We start from the raw sequence: 25,034 nt of genomic DNA on the forward strand, positions 1-25,034 counted from the left end.
ATCAGTGTCATAAACATGTCCTTGTCCTTTCCACACTGTTACTTGTTTTGACCTAATCATATAATCTAAGTCTAATACATGCATGTAACATGTCATAAATCATATATACCATTGGATAGCAGGAGTTTTTAGTGTACACTTTAAGACGTTTTTAACGCCACAATTTTCAAGCTTAAATATCTCACGTATGAGTTAAGATTATCATTAAAAATTTAACATGTTATCATTTGACTACATTCTGAACAAAATGACGATAAAATCTTCAATCCGTGACGATCGGACGCTTAAACACAGTGGGGTATGTGTGGTTTCATCTTTTTGCACGTGGAAATGGTAAAACGCGATATTATTTAAAAAAAAACAACAATTTCATCTTTTAATGTGGGTTTTTAACACCAGGATACAAAACATTAATTCTAACAAATGTATGGCCCATACGAATAATCAGGAACGCAACCGCTCATTTGTTGCATTTTGCAGACTACCTGCAAGTGTATTGTGTACTTTTCTAACGCAACACTTTTCAAACTTGAATATCTCATTAATGAGTAATGTTTTTATTTAAAATTGTACATGTAATCATTTGTCTACATTTGGTGAAAGCTAACCATGAAAGCTTAAGTCCGTGACGATCGGAAGCTTTAGCACGTGAAGTAAGTATCCTGCAACTTGCCAACATGCGCGGTATCGCTTTTGAGTATTCATATGATTCGAGCATTTTTAAAATCAATGCTATGTTTCCTGGTGCAAGAACCCATCTAAGTGATGAAATTGACATACACGAAGAATAATTCAACAGTTCTACGTGCATTAAATCATTCATACCTGTCCAATCGTCACGGATGAATGATTTTAACGTAAGCCTATAAGAAATGAAGTCAAATGTTCACATGTGAAATGTTTAATCATAATCTTAACTCATAACTAAGAAATTCATGTTTGAAAAGTGTTGCGTTAGAAAAGTTTTCGAGTGTACACTTATGGAGGAAAAGAACGCGGTATTATCAATATAAAACGAGTATTGTGTATGAATAAGATATAGCAAGCAAAGTAGACATCGAAATATGTTGACTGTAATGGATTCGTGCCTGATATTAATTTATTTTATATGACAGAACAATTGTTTTGTCTGATTTAGTGACAAACTGAAATTAATATAAAATATCAATGAAACAATAGAAATCATCCATGTTGTTCGAAATCTCCATGATAGTTTCGATATAAATGTATGATTTTTTTTAATGTTAACATATAAGTCTATTTCATGTATTAAAGTTAGGTAAATATAGTACCTTTCTATATTAATATAACTTCTTAATTCTTACCTCTAGTTTCACTACCAATGCAATGTTCAAAATTCTTCAGATAGCTACCAAAACTAAAGCGTCTATCCAATAATACAAAAACGGATAAAGCAGTGTCTACATGTCCTCATTATTCGCAATGCATTTCAAGTTTCAAAGACCTAAATGTAGTTCCTGTTTGGCACGAAACAAAATAAATTTCAAATTAAAATTCTTATTATCAAATTTGCACAATTTTGTCAGTCAATACTGTAATCATTATGCGAATGAACACTGAACAATTATGACGTTAACACAACAAACACATATATGCTGCAAATACATTTAGGAATCTTCGTGACAACATTACTGTCACCACACCTTACTTAAACACAAATTTAACGTACGGAGCTATTATTAAGGACGTACGCGGAAGTTTAGTTTCACGCAAATTTTTTTTTACTGAAACACCGGTTGCAAAATAAGTGCAATATATTTCGGATATTCGGATAAAAAAGTATGTAAACAATGTAAGAACGAAAGAACAACAAACATGCTTAAATTGAACGCAAGGTACACAAAATGGACAGCTATTGTCCATGAAAATGAAATACCTTTGATATACCCCTTTAAAGGGCCGTCCAACAGATAAAGCGTCGTATCGACGCGAAACGATATTTTGGGAAACTACGAGGATTGCTTATATAGGTAACAAGGGCTGTTTGTAAAACATGCATGCCCCCATATGGGCTATCCGTGGTAGTGAAAGCCATTGTGTAAATAGGTTTTTGTCACTGTGACCTTGACCTTTAACCTAGTGACCTGATAATCAATAGAGGTCATCTGCGAGTCATGATCAATGTACCTATGAAATTTCATGATCCTAGCCATAAGCGTTCTTGAGTTATCATCCGGATACCATTTAACTATTTCGAGTCACCGTGACCTAGACATTTGACCTAGTGACCTGAATATCAAAAGGGGTCATCTGCGAGTCATGATCAATCTACCTATCAAGTTTCATGATCCTAGGCATAAGCGCTATTCAGTAATCATCCGGAAACCATTTTACTATTTCAGGTCACCGTGACCTTGACCTTTGACCTAGTGACCTGAAAATACATAGGGGTCATCTGCGACTCATGATCAATGAACCTATGAAGTTTCATGATTCTAGGCATAAGCGTTCTTGAGTTATCATCCTGAAACCATTTTACTATTTCGGGTCACCATGGCCTTGACCTTTGACCTAGTGACCTCAAAATCAATAGGGGTCATCTGCGAGTCATGATCAATGTACCTATGAAGTTTCATGATCCTAGCCATAAGCGTTGTCGAGTTATCATCCGGAAACCATTTTACTACTTCGGGTCACCGTGACCTTGACCTTTGATATAGTAACCTGAAAATCTATAGGGGTCAACTGCGAGTCATGATCAATCTACTTATCAAGTTTCATGATCCTAGGAATAAGCGTTCTTGAGTTATCATCTGGAAACCATTTTACTATTTCAGGTCACCGTGACCTTGACCTTTGACCTAGTGACCTGAAAATCAATAAGGGTCAAGTGTGAGTCGTGATCAATCTACCTATCAAGTTTCATGATCCTAGGAATAAGCGTTCTTGAGTTATCATCCGGAAACCATTTGACTATTTTGGGTCACCTTGACCTTCACTTTTTACCTAGTGACCTGAAAATCAATAGGGGTCATCTGCCAGTCATTATCAATCTACCTATGAAGTTTCATGATCCTAGGCATTAGAGTTCTTGAGTTAACATCCGGAAACTATTTTACTATTTCGGGTCACCGTGAACTTGACCTTTGACCTAGTGACCTGAAAATCAATAGGGGTCATCTGCAAGTCATGATCAATCTACCTATCAAGTTTCATGATCCTAGGCAAAAGCCTTCTTCAGTTATCATCCGGAAACCATTTTACTATTTCGGGTCACCGTGACCTTGACCTTTGACCTTGTGACCTCAAAATCAATAGGGGTCATCTGCAAGTCATGATCTATGTACCTATGAAGTTTCATGATCCTAGGCCTAAGCGTTCTTGAGTTATCATCCGGAAACCACCTGGTGGACGGACCAACAGACCGACTGACCGACCGACATGTGCAAAGCAATATACCCCTGTTCTTCGAAGGGGGGCATAAAAAGTACATCTGCTCCGCTCCACCCTTAATATGAGCGTGGATGGTCGAGTGGTATTGGCGGTAGGCTTTTTACTCCAGGAATCCAGGGGTCAGTGGTTCGAGTCCTGTTAAGGGTTTCTTTTTTTTTCCTTTTTTTTAAATTGTATTCATGTGTTTTTTTTTAAGTTTTTTAAATGAAGATTTTTAGTTCAAATGTTTAAATTTATCAATATAAGGCATTTTAAGTATTTAATGACCAGCTTCAATACATGCCTAAATCTGTTTGACGGCCCCTTTGATATATTGTATACATCTTGTTTTCAGATATTTACTGTATTCTTCTTCTTTTACTCATCTTGCTACACATAGTTTGTGTTTTCATTTACATTTAAATCCACATTTTCATTGGCATACAGCAATACATGTACTAGTATGTTTTTTTTATGTTCACCATGTACATGGTTTTCACTGTGTTTTAAATTGCATTTTAATACATTCTATAAAACTGTATTTGTGACCAAACGACAACGGTGACCTATTGTTTTCTTTTTATATTTGAATTAAGTTATAACTCATTTAACATTTAGGTAAATATTGCAAAAAATCTAGGTGCAGGAATGCATTTAAAAATAAAAATGACTATGATGAATTTCCATTATTTGAAAGTGAAATTATTATAATATAAAACATAAATCAATCGATTCATGTTATTTTTTTTATTTACAGTCTAATTAAATCAGTATTACATATTCTGTAATAAATAGAGGTTGTTTTGAACAATTTTCTCATTAATTTACTCTTGTTTTTATGTAATTACCTTATTGGTGAATTGTTCTTGTGCTAAAATATGCTTGTTGTTCAATTGCGAATAAAAAATGAACAACAACGGTGACCCATGATTTTTATTTTTATGTTCTATCCACAACAGATGGTTCTACCTAAATACCAAAACTTATCAGATTCTAGGTGTAGCAAAATTTGCACTAAAACTGCCGCGTACGTCCTTAAGGTGCAATTTATTATAAATAAGTGTGAAGAAATCGTCCAGAGCAACCACAACTTAACCGTAATTTAATACAAACACGTGTAAAATATGTTTAAATGTTTAATTGCAGATTTATAGTATGCGGAGATTTTAATTCAAGAATTGGCGTTAAAGCCAATATGTTGAAAATAATGATTTACAGCGATTTAATGTATTACCAGGAAAATAATGATTTACAGCGATTTAATGTATTACCAGGAAAATAATGATTTACAGCGATTTAATGTATTTCCAGAAGATTATATCGCAGACAGTTGTTTACCAAGATTAAAGTCAATAATTATAAAGTTGTTAATGAGCATGTTAATTGTCTACTTGAATTTTGCAAAATGACTGGGTTAAAAGTGTTGAACGGTAGAGTAGGTGTAGATAGTACAATTGGAAAATTCACTTGTGTAACCAACCAAAGGTCTAGTGTTATCGATCTTGTTATGTGTTCACCTTCTTTATTCAAATGTTTTGATCAGTTTGAGGTCTTTGATTCTAATTTAATATCTGATCACTGTGTAGTACAATTTTATATAACTAACTACAATAATTAGGATACTTTTGATGATATTGATACAGCTGCTTTGTTCAAAAATAAATATGCTAATGCAACATATATGTACAAATGGGATAAAACTAAAACCGATCTTTATATAAAGTCAATACAAAATTTAAGTATTTTACAGTCTTTAAACACGGTGTGCAATGATATAAATACCACTAACATTTTGTCGTCTTTAGACCAAAACTTAGACAATTTCTGTTCCATTGTTGATTAAGAGTGTTCACCATTATTTAAGAAAACTATAAAAAATATCAACAATGAAAAATTTCAACATGTTCAAAATAACAAATGGTTCAGTAACGAGTGTAAATCAGCAAAAACGGAGTTCTAGAAACTATTGAACATACATAGGAATGGCAGGTGTGACAAAAAATATAATTATCATGACCAGTGCACGTTGTTTATAGAACTACCTTGTTAGAAAGAATAAATATCAATATGATTCGGAACAGACAAAAATTCTAAAACACAATAGATATTCAGATGCAAATAGATATTTAAATATGTTAAAAGGATCTGTTAAGCCAATTAAATCAAGCACAGTGCATACAGATGACTTTGCAAGATATTTTTAATCAATAAATGATCCCAATTCACACTTATACCAACCAGACGGAGACATTTTAATAAGCGGAATTTGAATGACGAATTACACGTCATGTTTGAAGAGTTAAACATTGAAAGTACACGTGAAGAAATTAAAAAAGCATGCATTTGTTTAAAAACTGGTAAGTTGGCTTGTCCGGATTATGTATTAAATGAGTTTTTAAAACATAGAGTTTGCGAAATTCATTTTTTGGAGGTTTTGTTTGTACTTTTTAATAAAATGTTCAACTAAAGTTATTTTCCAGAGGCATGGAGCGAAGGGTTAATTGCCCCTATAAATGAGAACGGCGAATTAGACGACAAGGCCAATTACAGAAAATTATATTGTTTAGCACTATAAGAAAATTACTTATTAAAATTATTAACAATCGATCGAGCGTCTGGGGGGTGGAATATAATGTCTACATAGAAGCCCAAGCCGGATTTCGGAAAAGGATGGAAACAGTTTATAATTTATTTGTCTTCCAAGGTATTATTTCTCATATTTTAACTCAAAAAAAGAAACTGTATACGGCATTTATTGATTTCACAATGGCATTCGATTTTGTTGTGAGAGATATTATATGGTACAAACTAATAAAACTAGGCATAAGAGGTAAAATTTTGAATATAATAAGATCAATATATAATGTTGTTAAATCAAAAATAAAAAATAACAACGAAATCAGTAATGAATCGTTTACAAGTTGTTTAGGGGTAAGGCAAGTGGAATCATTATCGCCCTTTTTATTTTTCAATGTATCTTAACAATATCGAGAAACACTTTATTCTACTAAACAAATCAGAAGGCGTTGATATTCGCATGTTAACATTATTTTTATTGTTGTATACTGACGACATTGTTATCTTTGCAGAATCGAAAGCTGGTTTACAAAATGGATAATATTTGTTATATGAGTATTGTGCACGATGGAAACTCCAATATCAAATATCAATTAAACAAAGATAATGATTTTGAAAAAGGGAAGTTATGGCTGTGCAGTTTGGAGATTAAACAATATCATCCAAATTGAAAGAATACACCTACGTTATTGTAAACAGTTGCTGGTGTCCGATCTCAAACACAAAATAATTTCATTTACGGGGAACTTGGGTGTAAACCCCTAAATAAATAAACTGATCGTGTATGTTTTAAAATATTAGTTAAAATATTACAATCTGATGATGTTAAATATACTTAAATTGTTTATAATATGTTATAACATGATCTTGAACTTTATCCCGAAAACAATTCTTGGGTAAAATCTGTTAAACATATCTTATATACCCTAGGTTTCGGTGAGGCATGGTATTTTCAAGGAGTAGGGGGACGTTAATTGTTGTCAACAGTGCCTTCCCTAGGATTTTTTTCAGGCGCCCCGGGGCCGATCGGGGGTGGGTTTGGGAGGGGTGTACCCTCCCGACGTTGATTTATTTTTTAATTTAACGTGTCAATTCACGTTCTGTGGTGCGTTATAACTCAAAGAAAAACAGCGTCAAAAGACGTCATTTGGTGCGCTATGACTCTTCAAAAAAATCCCCCAGTCATTTAAATATATTTTTTTATATTGTTTAATTGTTTTAAAACTTTTCCGCACAGATAGTAAAATCCCGACTCGAACGATTCCCCAATACATCCGTTTCATCCCGACTCTATTACTGTATATAACTATTTTTCAAGTTTCTATTTATTATCCGATAATCCCGTTTATTCCGTTTTTATCAATCTCTTTCTGGTAAATATTTACGATAAAGGCTTTCAGTTATTTCTTTAACACAAACCTTGCCATTTTTTAAGTGACTATTTATAGATTTGATGAAATATTGCCTCTGAATATGCGTCAATCCCCTGACCTGTTGTGTGCTTGTTAAAACGCTCAATACACGCCATTTGTATGCAATAGACGCGACGTTGTACATGCTGCATAATTTTCGCGCTCTTTTTAATTGAGAAAAAGATTCGACACAAAATAAATTTGCACTGCTAATTTGAAGCAAAAATATTTAACGTTGCGGTAACATTTACATTCGGAAGTGTGTTTCGGATTAAAAACGCGTTAACATCGACTTACGGGAATGGGTTTCGGATTACAAATTTAATTATTCCCATTTGAGATTTCAACAAATATTCACCGTTGCGTTATAAATTCAACGATAATTTGTTTAAACACTTTACGAGTCGAATAAATGTTTTGACGGAATTATGCATGAAATTCACGTTGTCCACGAGGATCACGGCCGGTTGCCATCATCAGTCTTCTAACTATCGATTATCGGACGAAACATTTACAAGTGTGCGTAATTTATTCAACGAAAATTTGTTAAAGCGCATTACGTGTCGAATAAATGTCAGAAAAACGAGGTTAATCAGTTCTATAAATGGACATGTTGAAATATACATGTACTGGAATTAAATAAATTGTTATCACATAATTGTAACCGGGAGTCATTTGCACAACTTACTCGCTATAATAATTAATTGTTTACCACTTGCAATTAATTTCTCGTATTAATTATGAGTCATAGGTAACACTTGTTTAGAGTAAAAAGGTGTGATGATGATGCCCGAAACCGTCTTTAATGTTCTGTACTGTACTAATTACCGGTTTATATTACTCAAATGGTACAACTTCTTACTAATCAAGCTGCGATAAACTCTTACTTCATGCCCGACGTCAATCAAAAATAATGGTAAGATAGTTAACCCCGCCCTCATAAGCATTCGCGTAACCGATTGGACGATGAACTTCACAGTTTGACGACTGGAAAGTTACCAGATACATCCTTGTCAGCATTTAAATGACCGTGTAATGTGGCTAGAATAATCGATACGCGCGTCATGCTATTCTCTTATCAGTGGATTACCCCATGTGGTGTTTATGGCGATAACTTGTGAAAGTAGGTACCGAGTGCTCTTTTAAAACAGGGAATATTGATACACTGATAGCGAAACCTTGATTTTTTTGGACAATCTCCACTTTCTTTTTCTGAAGAATACACTGATCGAAAAATTTCAAGCGCCCCGGGGACTCTGATTTCGAAATTCAAGCGCCCCGGCAAGGGGCGCTTAAATGGCCTGGGGAAGACCCTGGAACTTGTATATATATTGTAAAACAACGCACATCTGATATATACGTTCAAGATTGATAACCTAGTTACAAAAAACGACAAGGGGTAAAAACTATTGCATTCACAGAAGTTTTATATTTCAGCCTAATCTCAATGTTGTAAATATTTCAAAATTTATATTCGAGTTAACGCAATTTAGAGTATCTGCTCACAGACTTGAAGTCTAAGCAGGGCGATGGCACAAACCTGAAAAGACAACGTATGATAACAAAAATGTAAACACTGCGACGTTCTCGAAGATGAGTTCTATTTCTAACTCGAATGTCCAGATTTTAACAGTCCTAGAAAACAATTTATGCATAGATATTATTGGAATCACAAAAATATGTTAAAATGTATCGAACTCTTACAAATTGACAACGCAAAAACAATTAAAAATCTTGTAACATTTATTTTTAAAGCAGCTAAATTGAAAACAGAATAGTATTATCAACAGTTTCTCTCGATATACTACTGTCTATTGGTAGTCATAGCAATAAACGCTTAATGTATACACTTTCTTAGAACATTCAATAATATTTAAAAAAGGGCTGTTTGTAAAACATGCATGCCCTCCATATGGGCTGTCCGTTGTACTGGCAGCCATTGTGTGAATACGACTTTTGTCACTGTGACCTTGACCTTTGACCTAGTGACCTGAAAATCAATAGGGGTCATCTGCCAGTCATTATCAATCTACCTATGAAGTTTCATGATCCTAGGCATAAGCGTTCTTGAGTTTACATCCGGAAACTATTTTACTATTTCGGGTCACCGTGATCTTGACCTTTGACCTAGTGACCTGAAAATCAATAGGGGTCATCTGCAAGTCATGATCAATCTACCTATCAAGTTTCATGATCCTAGGCAAAAGCCTTCTCCAGTTATCATCCGGAAACCATTTTACTATTTCGGGTCACCGTGACCTTGACCTTTGACCTAGCGACCTCCAAAATCAATAGGGGTCATCTGCAAGTCATGATCTATGTACCTATGAAGTTTCATGATCCTAGGCCTAAGCGTTCTTGAGTTATCATCCGGAAACCACCTGGTGGACGGACCAACAGACCGACTGACCGACCGACATGTGAAAAGCAATATACCCCCTGTTCTTCGAAGGGGGGCATAAAAAGTACATCTGCTCCGCTCAACTCTTAATATGAGCGTGGATGGTCGAGTGGTATTGGCGGTAGGCTTTTTACTCCAGGAATTCAGGGGTCAGTGGTTCGAGTCCTGTTAAGGATTACTTTTTTTTCCTTTTTTTAAATTGTATTCATGTGTTTTTTTAATGTTTTTTAAATGGAGATTTTTAGTTCAAATGTTTAAATTTATCAATATAAAGCATTTTAAGTATTTAATGACCAGCTTCAATACATGCCTAAAGCTGTTGGACGGCCCCTTTGATATATTGTATACATCTTAATTTCAGATATCTACTGTATTATTCTTCTTTTACTCATCTTGCTACACATAATTTGTGTTTTCATTTACATTTAAATCTACATTTTCATTGGCATACAGCAAAACATGTACTAGTATGTTTTTTTTTAAGTTCACCATGTACATGGTTTTCACTGTGTTTTAAATTGCATTTTAATACCTTCTATAAAACTGTATTTGTGACCAAACGACAACGGTGACCTATTGTTTTCTTTTTATATTTGAATTAAGTTATAACTCATTTAACATTTAGGTAAATTTTGCAAAAAATCTAGTTGCAGGAATGCATTAAAAATAAAAAATGACTTTGATGAATTTCCATTATTTTCATATGTGAAATTATTATAATATAAAACATTAATCAATCGATTCATGTTATTTTTTTTAATTTACAGTCTAATTAAATCAGTATTACATATTCTGTGATAAATAGAGGTTGTTTTGAACAATTTTCTCATTAATTTACTCTTGTTTTTATGTAATTACCTTATTGGTGAATTGTTCTTTTGCTAAAATATGCTTGTTGTTCAATTGCGAATAAAAAATGAACAACAACGGTGACCCATGATTTTTATTTTATTGTTCTATCCACAACAGATGGTTCTACCTAAATACCAAAACTTATCAGATTCTAGGTGTAGCAAAATTTGCACTAAAACTGCCGCGTACGTCCTTAAGGTGCAATTTATTATAAATAAGTGTGAAGAAATCGTCCAGAGCAACCACAACTTAACCGTAATTTAATACAAACACGTGTAAAATATGTTTAAATGTTTAATTGCAGATTTATAGTATGCGGAGATTTTAATTCAAGAATTGGCGTTAAAGCCAATATGTTGAAAATAATGATTTACAGCGATTTAATGTATTACCAGGAAAATAATGATTTACAGCGATTTAATGTATTACCAGGAAAATAATGATTTACAGCGATTTAATGTATTTCCAGAAGATTATATCGCAGACAGTTGTTTACCAAGATTAAAGTCAATAATTATAAAGTTGTTAATGAGCATGTTAATTGTCTACTTGAATTTTGCAAAATGACTGGGTTAAAAGTGTTGAACGGTAGAGTAGGTGTAGATAGTACAATTGGAAAATTCACTTGTGTAACCAACCAAAGGTCTAGTGTTATCGATCTTGTTATGTGTTCACCTTCTTTATTCAAATGTTTTGATCAGTTTGAGGTCTTTGATTCTAATTTAATATCTGATCACTGTGTAGTACAATTTTATATAACTAACTACAATAATTAGGATACTTTTGATGATATTGATACAACTGCTTTGTTCAAAAATAAATATGCTAATGCAACATATATGTACAAATGGGATAAAACTAAAACCGATCTTTATATAAAGTCAATACAAAATTAAAGTATTTTTCAGTCTTTAAACACGGTGTGCAATGATATAAATACCACTAACATTTTGTCGTCTTTAGACCAAAACTTAGACAATTTCTGTTCCATTGTTGATTAAGAGTGTTCACCATTATTTAAGAAAACTACAAAAACTATCAACAATGAAAGATTTCAACATGTTCAAAATAACAAATGGTTCAGTAACGAGTGTAAATCAGCAAAAACGGAGTTCTAGAAACTATTGAACATACATAGGAATGGCAGGTCTGACAAAAAATATAATTATCATGACCAGTGCACGTAGTTTATAGAACTACCTTGTTAGAAAGAATAAATATCAATATGATTCGGAACAGACAAAAATTCTAAAACACAATAGATATTCAGATGCAAATAGATATTTGAATATGTTAAAAGGATCTGTTAAGCCAATTAAATCAAGCACGGTGCATACAGATGACTTTGCAAGATATTTAATCAATAATTGATCCCAATTCACACTTCTACCAACCAGACGGAGACATTTTAATAAGCGGAATTTGAATGACGAATTACACGTCATGTTTGAAGAGTTAAATAGTGAGAGTACACGTGAAGAAATTAAAAAAACATGCATTTGTTTAAAAACTGGTAAGTTGGCTGGTCCGGATTATGTATTAAATTAGTTTTTAAAACATAGAGTTTCGAAATTCCTTTTTTGGAGGTTTTGTTTGTACTTTTTAATAAAATGTTCAACTAAAGTTATTTTCCAGAGGCATGGAGCAAGGGGTTAATTGCCCCTATACATGAGAACGGCGAATTAGACGACAAGGCCAATTACAGAAAAATTACATTGTTAAGCACTTTAAGAAAATTACTTATTAAAATTATTAACAATCGATCGAGCGTCTGGGGGGGGGAATATAATGTCTACATAGAAGCCCAAGCCGGATTTCGGAAAAGGAAGGGAACAGTTTATAATTTATTTGTCTTCCAAGGTATTATTTCTCATATTTTAAATCAAAATAAGAAACTGTATACGGCATTTATTGATTTCACAATGGCATTCGATTTTGTTGTGAGAGATATTATATGGTACAAACTAATAAAACTAGGCATAAGAGGTAAAAATTTGAATATAATAAGATCAATATATAATGTTGTTAAATCAAAAATAAAAAATAACAACGAAATCAGTAATGAATCGTTTACAAGTTGTTTAGGGGTAAGGCAAGTGGAATCATTATCGCCCTTTTTATTTTTCAATGTATCTTAACAATATCGAGAAACACTTTATTCTACTAAACAAATCAGAAGGCGTTGATATTGGCATGTTAACATTATTTTAATGTTGTATACTGACGACATTGTTATCTTTGCAGAATCGAAAGCTGGTTTACAAAATGGATTATATTTGTTATATGAGTATTGTGCACGATGGAAACTCCAATATCAAATATCAATTAAACAAAGATAATGATTTTGAAAAAGGGAAGTTATGGCTGTGCAGTTTGGAAATTAAACAATATCATCCAAATTGAAAGAATACACCTACGTTATTGTAAACAGTTGCTGGTGTCCGATCTCAAACACAAAATAATTTCATTTACGGGGAACTTGGGTGTAAACCCCTAAATAAATAAACTGATCGTTTATGTTTTAAAATATTAGTTAAAAATATTACAATCTGATGATGTTAAATATACTTAAATTGTTTATAATATGTTATTACATGATCTTGAACTTTATCCCGAAAACAATTCTTGGGTAAAATCTGTTAAACATATCTTATATACCCTAGGTTTCGGTGAGGCATGGTATTTTCAGAAAGTAGGGGGACGTTAATTGTTGTATATATATTGTAAAACAACGCACATCTGATATATACGTTCAAGATTGATAACCTAGTTACAAAAAACGACAAGGGGTAAAAACTATTGCATTTACTGAAGTTTTAGATTTCAGCCTAATCTCAATGTTGTAAATATTTCAAAATTTATATTCGAGTTAACGCAATTTAGAGTATCTGCTCACAAACTTGAAGTCTAAGCAGGGCGATGGCACAAACCTGAAAAGAATAGGGGTCATCTGCAAGGCACGATCAATGTACCTATGAAGTGTCATGATCATAGGCAAAAGCGTTCTTGAGTTATCATCCGAAAATCATTTTACTATTTCGGGTCACCGTGACCTTGACCTTTAACCTAGTGACATGAAAATCAATAGGGGTCATCTGCTAGTCATGATCAATCTACCTATGAAGTTTCATGATCCTAGGCGTATGCGTTCTTGAGTTATCATCCGAAAATCATTTTACTATTTCGGGACCGTGACCTTGACCTTTGACCTAGTGACATGAAAATCAATAGGGGTCATCTGCGAGTCATGATCAATCTACCTATAAAGTTTCATGATCCTAGGCATATGCGTTCTTGAATTATTATCCGAAAATCATTTTACTATTTCGGTTCATCGTGACCTTGACCTTTGACCTAGTGACCTCAAAATCAATAGGGGTCATCTGCCAGTCATAATCAATCTACCTATGAAGTTTCATGATCCTAGGCGTATGCGTTCTTGAGTTATCATCCGGAAACCATTTTACTATTTCGGGTCACCGTGACCTTGACCTTTGACCTAGTGGCCTCAAAATCAATAGGGGTTATCTGCAAGTCATGATCAATCTACCCATGAAGTTTCATGATCCTAGGCGTATGCGTTCTTGAGTTATCATCCAGAAACCATTTTACTATTTCGGGTCACCGTGACATTGACCTTTGACCTAGTGACCTCAAAATCAATAGGGGTCATCTGCAAGTCATGATCAATGTACCTATGAAGTTTCATGATCCTAGGCCCAAGCATTCTTGAGTAATCGTCTGACAACCACCTGGTGGACGGACGGACCGACCGACCGACCTACCGACTGACATGAGCAAAGCAATATACCCCCTCTTCTTCGAAGGGGGGCATAATAAGATAAGACTCTGCAATATGCATATTATATACTTACCTTAAATTAGTTCGTAACGGTTTACACTGTTATAAATACATATACATATATATATACCTGTAAAAAATAGCTGTTTATTTTAAATATGCATGTCTTTAGAAATTCAAATTATTTTTATTGTTAAATCTAAATTTATATTGCTAAAAAATTATATATGTATATGCCTGTACATGTATGTCATTGACCACTGCTGACTACATTGTGTGTTATATGTATGTGTACTCATGGGCTTCAAGCCTAATGTATTTTGAAATAAAACCATAAAACCATATCAACACAGCCGGGCATCGAAGGCAGCTGTCTTTTTTTAGCTATTTTAACACGCCGGCTGGTTTGACAGTTTCCAAAATGCAATACTATATGTACACACGGATGAAATTAAATAAAAACTTGATCAAATTTGCTATCATTATTTTTCTCTATTTATTTGAAAACAACCAAGCAATGTACCATTGATGTTTATCATTCAACAATAAAGCATAACACATCTAGACAGACGTGAAGTGATATCTATACTTCCTTCTCCGCACTTCCTTACCCTTCAATTGCACCATAAATATTACTTTGTCAGTAAAGTTGTCGCAGGCTCAATTAAATAGTTATTCGTTTCTTTTAATACAAACATTTAAAACGGTCATATATGCATCGAAGCGTTTGGCGTAATTGCTCATACTTTTTAGCAGTATTACTTTGCGCGGAGACCATTGTTTAATTTTAAGTATTTGTTCTCTTGATTAGCCCCTAAAACAACGTCAAGCTAGGTATTCATGCGATCTTTCTTTATTCAAATAAAAACTGGTCATTTCAAACTAAAGATATTGACCAGAAACCACCTTTTTGACGCAAACGACCGAAATACCCGTTTAGCAAGATAGTTAATTTTTGGCACAAAAATAACATAATAAATATCTGAGCAGCTCATGCAAAAATATCCTTAGCTAAAATATTCTCTGCAAGGTCCATGCAAATTGGACAAAAATTGTGAGTCTTCAGAAGATTTAATTACAGCTATGTAAGGAGATGCCACGCCCTCTGATTGTCATGATATTCAAAAGACCGGAACATTTTCAGAATTCTTTTGAGAAAGTATCATGAAGATTGAACAAACAAGTGACTGCACAATGTTTTACTTCAGCCATATAGAAAAAAACTGCCCATCCTGTGACGACCATGTTTTTAATGGATCGAAAGCAATTTCGAACTCAGCCGGGATATTAGAATGAAGGTTATGGGTACGTTTCATGACGAATGGAAAAAAGGCGACTTATAGTGTTCCCAATTATTTCTTTTAGCCACAAAAGTAAAATTGTTAGCCATGTTTTTCAACAGAGCGTAACAATTGTAAAAATTACCTTCTCTCAAATATGTTAAGCCTATCATCAGTAAATTTACTTTCTGTGCAATTATTTTGCTTTTATTTATATAAATACAAGCTTAAGAAATATTTTGTTACCCAGAACTTCAAACAGGCATATTTGGTGACCATTTGGCAATATCATTAGGCTATATTTATTAAAATAGAACGCTATTGCATTAGTTCGTTGTTATATAAGCTTAAACTTTATAACAATATCAGATAAAAGGGTATATCTAAAGACTGACAAACGAAGACCGACACATGTAATTTAAACTTAGAACAGGACATTCAATAAACAACAAGCTTGACAAGTGTACCATGTAATATTATGTAAACGCCATGTTAAACACACAATCAATCCACTATATATTTATCATTTGTTCTTCCATGTGAAACTCTTTTGTCCCTTTTTAAAAGCCTTGTTACTCATGCTCTGAAATAAAATGTTCCTATGCACTAAATAAAAATTGAAAAAAAGCAACATAAATTCTAGAATACTTGCAAATTGGAAATTGATTTATGATAATTATAAATACAAAACTAAAGAAAAATACAAGGAAAATAGAAGAAACATAACAGCACTTTTAGTCTGTGTTCAATTTTTATTATTGTGTAGTGTATTTTCTTAGTCAGTTATAATGTATTGAACTATCTTTATTAATCTATAATTTGACGTTCAGTTTGTCGCTTGTATTGAGGAAACATATGTGGTTTTTAGCGCTGTATGATGGGAAAGCTTTAGTACTAGTTGCATTTTGCGCCAACATATAAACGACACGCCTCCACCGAGCATTTACCACACCGTATATTGGTTGAAAACACTATGCTCATGCACACACACTCATCGCTTATATTAATTTTAAAATGATTATTCATCGGATTTGATAAGTCAATAAACGTTTCCATCTCAAATGAACGTGTTTGTTTACGAATTCGGAAGGGAAATAAGAAAATGCATGACAACGCAATTACACTAATTTTATTGCACATGCAAGTATAAACAGTGTTTCTAGTGTTTGGGGTTATCACGTTAAACACGACTGTTTATACAAATTCAAGTCAGTGTACGTGTTTCGAAATAAATTAATTCTTCCCCATACCGATGGCAGAAAGTAAGAAACAAAGTTACGTCACTGTATAAAATACTGATGACAGTAACGTAGAGAAGCCACGTTGTAAATACAGTCGGTCGGGTAGTTCCGTATCCACAGGTGTTAGTAACGTACCCTGGATAGTATATTCAAATAAATATATAAAATCATTTTTAATGAGAGAAAAAATAAAAAAATAAAGCGAAACAAAAAATCCCCACTCTCTGATATTAAAATCATAACTGGCTAATGTTGTTGTTGTCAGCGGTCTTGTTACAAACATTGGGGTCGAATCCGTAGTACTGCTGAATGTAAAACACATTAGCCAGTTGACATTTCTCGGAGAGAGAAACATTAAAAACGCGTAATTTGCTCGCAAGTAAGTCGATTTGAATCAAGTTTTTAGTGTCCGTGGTTGCATATGCATGCATTATGTGACATGCCTCGTTGTTTGAAAGGAATAGGACGTGAGCTATCCATTAAAACTCAAAAATATTGTGTGAAAGTCTGTCCCACATTTATTCTTGTAGACCGTTTGGCTAGAAATATTGTGTGGTTATCGACCGACTGTGAGTTAACGGCTGGACGGATTTCTTTGAAGTAAACTTTTTTTGAAAGGTTGGCCTATTGCCCATACGAGGACCAAGGGATGCTTTGGATTATTTTTTTTTGACATTTTTGCGGCCCGCGCAGAAAGGCCTATGAAAATTCTAGTTAATGACCTTGTTATGATTTTAATATCAGAGCGAGGGGATTTTTTTTTTCGCTTGTTTTTTTTCATTTTTTCCCTCATTAAAAATGATTTTATATATTTATTTGAATATACTATCCAGGGTACGTTACTTCCACCTGTGTTCCGGATCATCTCTATTATTTAATTAAAATATTAGTCCAAGGGATAATGACATATAATATAACTGTGATTTTTGGAAAATGTGATCAATTTTTAGCATTTACAAAGTTTTGCTTCTTAATTTCAACGGCGTTTCCATTGAAAATCACGCTGTGGTAACTATAACAGTCATGTCATTTTACCATCGCGCCGTCTATCTACAACACGCGTCCACAATACTCCTATAAATATGAGGTCGATTTACATCGACCTCATATCGTTTAACGTTATTTTGCAATAGCATCGTTCCGACATGAATTCATGTCGGAAGCTTTAACGGCATCAAATTCATATAACAGCACAGAATAATCATGCAATAAATTATTAAACATAAAATATAAACATTATTTTACTAATTGCATTAGAAAAATGTTTATACAAACTTACAAGTAATGATAGTCCAGACCTTAAAACACTACCACTGTTCAAATTCCATATTGTTGCCATATAGCACTGTGTAAATTGAAAGTTGCATAATGTTACCTCATTGGTCGGTTATAAATACATTGTTTCTCTATATATAGTATTCGATTTAGACGAAAATAATAATTTACGTGGAATGTCATATTAGTTTTCCATTAAAACGTTGATCTTGCCGTGTGTGTTTATGGACGTTATTAATTATGTTATACTTATTTTTGTATTTCATTAGGAATTAGAACGTGTAGCCCTTTTTGTTAACTGTTTTTAGCAAACGATTCGCGGCTAAATAAGACACGGAAAATGGTTAAAGCGACACTTTCATTTAAAGGTTTAATGTGAACAATATTAAATGAAGCCTTTTTTGGTATTAATATATTTTATTGACATGTTAAATTCGATACTTGAAAAGGTGTTTAGTCTTTAAAAAGATGTCGCTGATATTGTTAATTTCAATAACTGTTAATATGCTTAATGTTGTATAAGAAATTGAATAGTTTCACTGAGTTGTATTCCCGCCTAAAATCCGATATCGTAAAACGCGCAACGGCTAAGAATAAGGTCTGACTAAGTTTAGGTATTCAAATCCGAATATCTGCAGCTGTGCCAGCTGGGAAGCCCCGTTTTAGCTTTAACAACCGCAAGCGAAACAACATACTTTTTTAAGTCTTGCACTAAGACTCCATGATCACAAGTATAGGTCCATGCTGTGGCGTATGACACCATAGTGCTATTTAGTATTGGTCGGCACAGTATCTGATCATAAAGAGATAATTGGTTTGTGCTGAACACAGGGGCAATAAAACCACAGATCTATCGATAAACAAGATTATTGAGATATATTTTATTGAACACCGCGATAAAAATGCTCAAACCACGGACTCTAGATTACACGGATAAGAAACATGGCAACATTCTCAGAATCATCACTGCTATATGTGTAATCACCTAACAATTCGTCTAAAAATAATTAATATATTTGAGTTGAAGACGATGTACTGTTGTATAAGTCTGAATAAACTATCTGTCTGCCTGTCTAAATCTAAGCCGTCATCGTCCCAGTGAAAAAAATATGATTTTGAATAGTTGGACATTATGCCCTGATGTCAAAATACGAAATGCGTAACACCGACCGTGATATTCAAGAATCTTTAATAAATTGATAATTTAAGGTAAATAACATTTCATATAATTATACATAAGTCCCTCGTTGATAATTAACAGCAAACGATGAATGTTTTTGACACCCATTTTATTTCAAGTATGCATGCAAAGCCGAATAAAATCGAGAGGATCCGCTATAAAAGCTGTTTCATCATAAAGTTATCACCCTTTCTGTGTTATAAACAAGAGCTGAAATCGTTAATTTGTTAAGATTTATTTATAATAAGCTTTATTGATATGTTTCGTGAACAAAATACCACAATATATTCCATCAAAAATATAATAATCATGGCAAAGGAAATTCAATGGCCGGTTTCTAAACAAAAGCATAATCGCCATTCGCCAAGATCGTAGCATCAGTTCAGTGCGTTAGGAACGCGCGCTACTTTCTTCCGCCTTCATTCCTTAATTACTTTCGTTTTTTTAAACAATTTTTTTCTATCGTATACAGAATTCTATTCTCCTAAGCAAGATGTAATTTTTAAAACTGAACTCCAAATATAAACGCTACAAATTGGTATTAAGTACGAACATGTCAACCGTAAATCTAGATTCTAAAACTCCAATACGGTATGATATTTGCAAAAGTTAAAGTTATAACTCGCCGGGCTGTCGAAATCAGAAGAAACACTTAATATATGTTTATATATCTGTTTACTACGGAACGTAAGCTTTCTAATGATATATAATTTGTCAAAATCGGCCGAGAAATGAAACTATAATTCAACAAAAGACGTGAGTGGGTACATCAAAATGTATAACCTCGGCGCTTCGCTTTACGCTAATTGTACAAGATCGATAGCCACAACACGGTAAAACGCGCGGTGGTAAAACATAAAATGTGTATTTCTTGTGTTTATCTCGCTATAAATCCATTAATAGCAACGGGAGTATACTAAAACGTATATTCTTTGAAAGAGGAATTAATAAGCAACAAGATAACGTATAAACCAATAAAATCGAATGAATAGTTTTTGCATAAGATTGAATTTACTTCAGTAAGGGTCAAATACTCGAATCATCTCCTATCAATATACACTCCGTGATACAACTGGTAGTTTTAACACACACATATAGGTTTCATTTAATTAAAAAGTACAGAAAGCTAAAAAGTGATGTGGTTTGTTGTACAACAACAATTGGTTATGTGTAACCTATTCAAAAAATAATTTCGTTCAAGATAATTCAATGTAATTCTATAAACGACAAACACACTTCGTGTGTTGTGTATGTTTATTTTTAAAAATGTACATAAGTGGTTTAAAAGCACAATTTTTACACATTTAAGAGGTAATCGCTCACATTTGTGTCTAATTAATGATAATTTTATGCATTAGCAAAGATTTAACGAGAAAAACTGAAGTTTAAGTTGAACTCAATTTGCTATAGGAAAACGACGGTAGCCGTTTAGACGTAAGCGGGGTAGCTTACGTCTAATTATTTGGACTAGCGTCCACAATTGAAACACGATTTTGAAGCATATTTCCACAGGAGTTTGAAATTTTATCCATAAAGGTCATCTAATGGCTAAATAAAAAATACCCCTATATAGTATAAAGACTAACAGGAATGAAACGCAGCAGACCCCGGACCCGCCCATTTTCCAGTCAACAAGGGAAATTACTGGAAAAACAGGGTACCCTACATCGACCCATGGTATAATAAACAAAAGGCAGGTGAAAGAAACTACGAACACTGCTTACCGTGAACTGCCTTCCTCTTAATTCACAATCATTCAACACTTTCCGCTCATCGTCGGAGGGTGGCCATCGTCGGATCCATTGCCAATCTCTTGCACGACGATCACATGACAGTCACGTGATAGCAAGGAACGACAACTCTGCGTGGAGATTGATCCATTGCCAATCTGAACGCATCATCGGACAGTGGACTACACCACACCAGACGATCGCCGTTATGGCGGAATTGTCCGAGGAGTACCGAATGATCCATTGCGTGCACTCTGGATCCAACCGGCTTTTTATTGCATAAGGAAGCAATACTCTACTCTTTACGGAGAATCCGGAGATGGACGAAGTGTTACGATTGCCATTGCGTGTTGTTGTTGTTGTTGTTGTTTAGGCTAGATTGCACTCTACCGGTACGCAGTTGTTTACCACTATCGACAAAGCGGGGGTTTGGGGCGGTAGCTCCCGATACTAAGGAAATATATAGGATAAAAAGGATTATTAGGTGTTGCGTTAGGCGTTAGGTATTGGGCGCTTAGCAAAGATACAATTATACGCTTTTTCATTCTTTTTTACGTACCGGTAACGTGCAATCGTCCCGTTTTGTATTCCCATCGTAATATTTATACATATATCACAGTGTGTCGTCATACATGTGTTAATCAACTCCATGTCGTCTGCTAAAATGTCTTAAGATTTATGTTTTAAGTTTTTTTCCAAGATATCTAAATTCAGAAGAATTATTGTTAAATCGTCAAACTGCTTGGAGCCTGACCAGATCCCAGTAAAGGCTATAATGATTGACCTCAGCAGTTAGTTATCAGTTTTTCTACAGCAGTTTAGATGGATCGTTACTTTATGCATTTAAACATACGTATTGTTTAATTAATTAGTACAATGTCCGATGATGTAGGCCTTAGGATTGTGTCTATCTGGTTTAAGTGCTGGTGTAACCAAGCTGAACGATCAGCGGTTCTAGGGAAATGTCCGATCGTGCTTGGAATTATATCCTCCGAAAGAGACAATATATGACAATAATAATATCACAGGAGTTAGCCTATATAGTCTATAGAGACTATATAGGGGGGGGGTCTAGGGGTCTATTTTTATTATTTAGCCATTACATTAACTTTATGAATAGAATTTTAAACTCCTGCATCAATATGCATGTACTGTTTAGTGGCTATAAACGCTTTGTTAGACAGGAGATACTCTATATGTTGATGATGCATTATGTACACGAATACGAGTACTAGTATGTTCGCAAAGTATTTGCGTGTATAGTTATCATTAAAGCTGTGGTGATATTTACTAAGGGTGTTCGTTATTATTTACTTAAAAATAACTATATCATTTCCCAGTCACTAATCATCAAATTCGTGACATATCATAAGGTAAGTTAATACAGTCAAGTAATATTTGCCAAGCCGGAGTGGTCTATGAAGACATCCATGTGACTAGCGGCGGAAGGTCGGTGGTTCTAGTAGACTACCAAGGTCGCAGCCAGTCCGAGTCCGAAAATTGGGCGATTCATATCGTATGCCAAATGTGAAAATCAGGCACCCATATAAGAAAATGAAGCCGCTCTTGTCTAAAAAGGAAGCTATTCATATACCTTGGAGCGCTAAAAAAGGTGGCCATGCTCGACCCCCCCCCCCTCCCCCCCCCACGGAATTAAGTCATACACATAGAGTGTGAAAAATCTCAAAACAGTTGTTTATTGTTTAAATACCGTGTTTGTAATATTTTAAAGCTCTAGTTACCACAAAAGTTTTTTTGATATATATGAAATGAAAAGTGCTCATAAATTTGATACATTGTTTCATTGGAATTATTTAATTATAATGCTATTTTGTGACTTCAATGAGAAATACAGAAAATAAGATTGAATTGTGTTTATTATGTCTGTCTGTCTCGCCCAAAACTTTAACCTTGCTCATAAAATGACACTTTTTGGACTTGGTTCTCCAATCTTTACATGTTCATGCATCTGATTGAGATCTATTAATATGCAACCAGTTATGAGACATCAGTTCTAAGTCACAAGGTCAAGGCTAACACATACATAAGCATTTGTTGCATGCATCTTGGTTTGTTTTTAAAGATTGTTTATGTGTGTAGTAATAAGTTATAATATTTAAAGGTATACCGGCGGAGTAATAAAAGACGAATTGAGTGCTAAAAACTGTACTATAGAAAAATATATGGATTAATAAATAATGGTAAGATGTAGTGCTGGAAGGAGATTGGTAATATTTTAAACATTTTTCTATGTTTAATGTGTATTAATGCTGTGATTTTGCATTTCAGATAATTGTCAAGTTGGACTCATGGGTCCTAAAAAGCACAGGAGCTTTGCACAGTCATTGGCAAAGAGGCTACGGCGGATACTATTATATATTGTAATTATTTTCACATTATTGTGATCCTTATATTGTTAAATGTTTAATATCATTATATGTTATTTACCAACAACATAACTTGATATCTAGTATTGTTTTCCATTTCTTTACCATTTTCATTCCAGAGGTACTGGTTTATGTTTTTTTATACTTTTATTACATTATTTTTAGCTCGGCTGTTTTCGGAGAAACCCCAAGGTATTGTCATAGCCAGCTCGTCGTGTCGTCCGCCGAAGGCGTCGTGCTAAAGCCTTTACATTGGCTCTAAAATCAAAGTGCAGGCCCGTACCCAGGCACTGGGCCCAGGGGCCCGGCCCCCCCCCCCCCAGCTGGCTGTCGAGTTATGATTTTTTAATAATGGGCCTACTGCAAAAAGGGCCCACAGTACACTTCCCCGCAATACAAATGCGAAGATGTGTTTTATTACCCCTGATACACGAGGGAATTAGCGCTAATTTACTCGCCAGTGGAGATAAGCCCCTAGGCTATGTTTTCTTATCACCTTGTACACACATCCCCGATCTGTCGATTACCCATTGTGTTCAATGATTCATCTTTCGATGGTTGGTGTAACACGTCTTTTGATTGGACAAGGAAAGAGAAACAACGAATGGATGGAACTGATACTGAAGGTCGTAGGTCTGAACGATAATATTGTTTTCTCTTTTGAATTCAAACCTCCTCTAGTCATACCTTATTATACATTTCTGTGAAAACTGTGTTGTAAAAGATAAACATTTTACTATGAATTTACTTTGAAACTTTAGAGGAGGTTTGATTTCAAAGAGAAAATACTAGCAGGTTAACTGACATCTAACCATAATAGTATTTTCTCTTTGAAATCAAACCTCCTCTACAGTCATACTGTATGTTACATTTCATAATGAAAGCTAGTTTTAGTTTCTAAGGATGCTTTTCCTTCTTCATAAAGTGTCATGCAGCTTTAAACATTGGTGTGAATTTCACACCAAGGGGCCGTCGATAAAGTGTCATACATTTCTGAAATCAAAAGCAGCTTTAAACATTTGTGTGAATTTCACACCAAGGGTCCGTCGATAAAGCATATAACGCTTTTTTTACCATTTTTACCCCCCCCCCCCGCTCCCCCATGTAACCAACTGTTACAAAATCTTGGACCCCCCCCCCGTAAAGTACGTCACACACAAACTCACATTGTCGAACATTTTTTTTAATTAATACCTAATACAATTCACTATTTAACCGTATTAAAATTTCACTTACCTGTAAAAGAACTTTCACATTACAGGCGTTTATGACTGTAGGGTTGTTACGATGGGCAGTATGAATATTTATCCACGTGTTAACCTCTAATAAAAACAAAATTATAATTTCGATTTTCTTTCAACTCGTTACTAACTAAAAATAGAACAGTCCAATAAATTATTTCGTCATTGAAATCTGCGTGGAGGTTGTGCCTATTGAATAAGCTGGTCCAGCCAAGTTGCCTTTTAAACATTCGAGCAACACACTCAGGAGATACGCAATTCGT

General features: G+C 34.1%; 2 protein-coding genes across 3 annotated transcripts in view; both read right to left on the minus strand.

Annotated features, from left to right (window-relative positions):
* Nucleotides 1-21,270, minus strand: part of LOC127881119 (uncharacterized) — a 60,006-nt gene extending 38,736 nt beyond the window's left edge. For both annotated transcript variants that reach the window (XR_008049909.1, XM_052428813.1), the window contains exon 1: nucleotides 21,138-21,270. The gene's annotated coding sequence lies outside the window, so the exon portion shown is untranslated. The remainder of the gene's footprint in view (nucleotides 1-21,137) is intronic.
* The window catches only part of LOC127881120 (exosome component 10-like), a 164,127-nt gene that overhangs the window by 53,602 nt on the left and 85,491 nt on the right, over nucleotides 1-25,034 (minus strand). The gene's annotated exons all lie outside the window — the stretch shown is intronic.

This window comes from Dreissena polymorpha, chromosome 5, assembly GCF_020536995.1.
Source record: "Dreissena polymorpha isolate Duluth1 chromosome 5, UMN_Dpol_1.0, whole genome shotgun sequence".
NCBI classification, from domain to species: Eukaryota; Metazoa; Mollusca; class Bivalvia; order Myida; family Dreissenidae; genus Dreissena; species Dreissena polymorpha.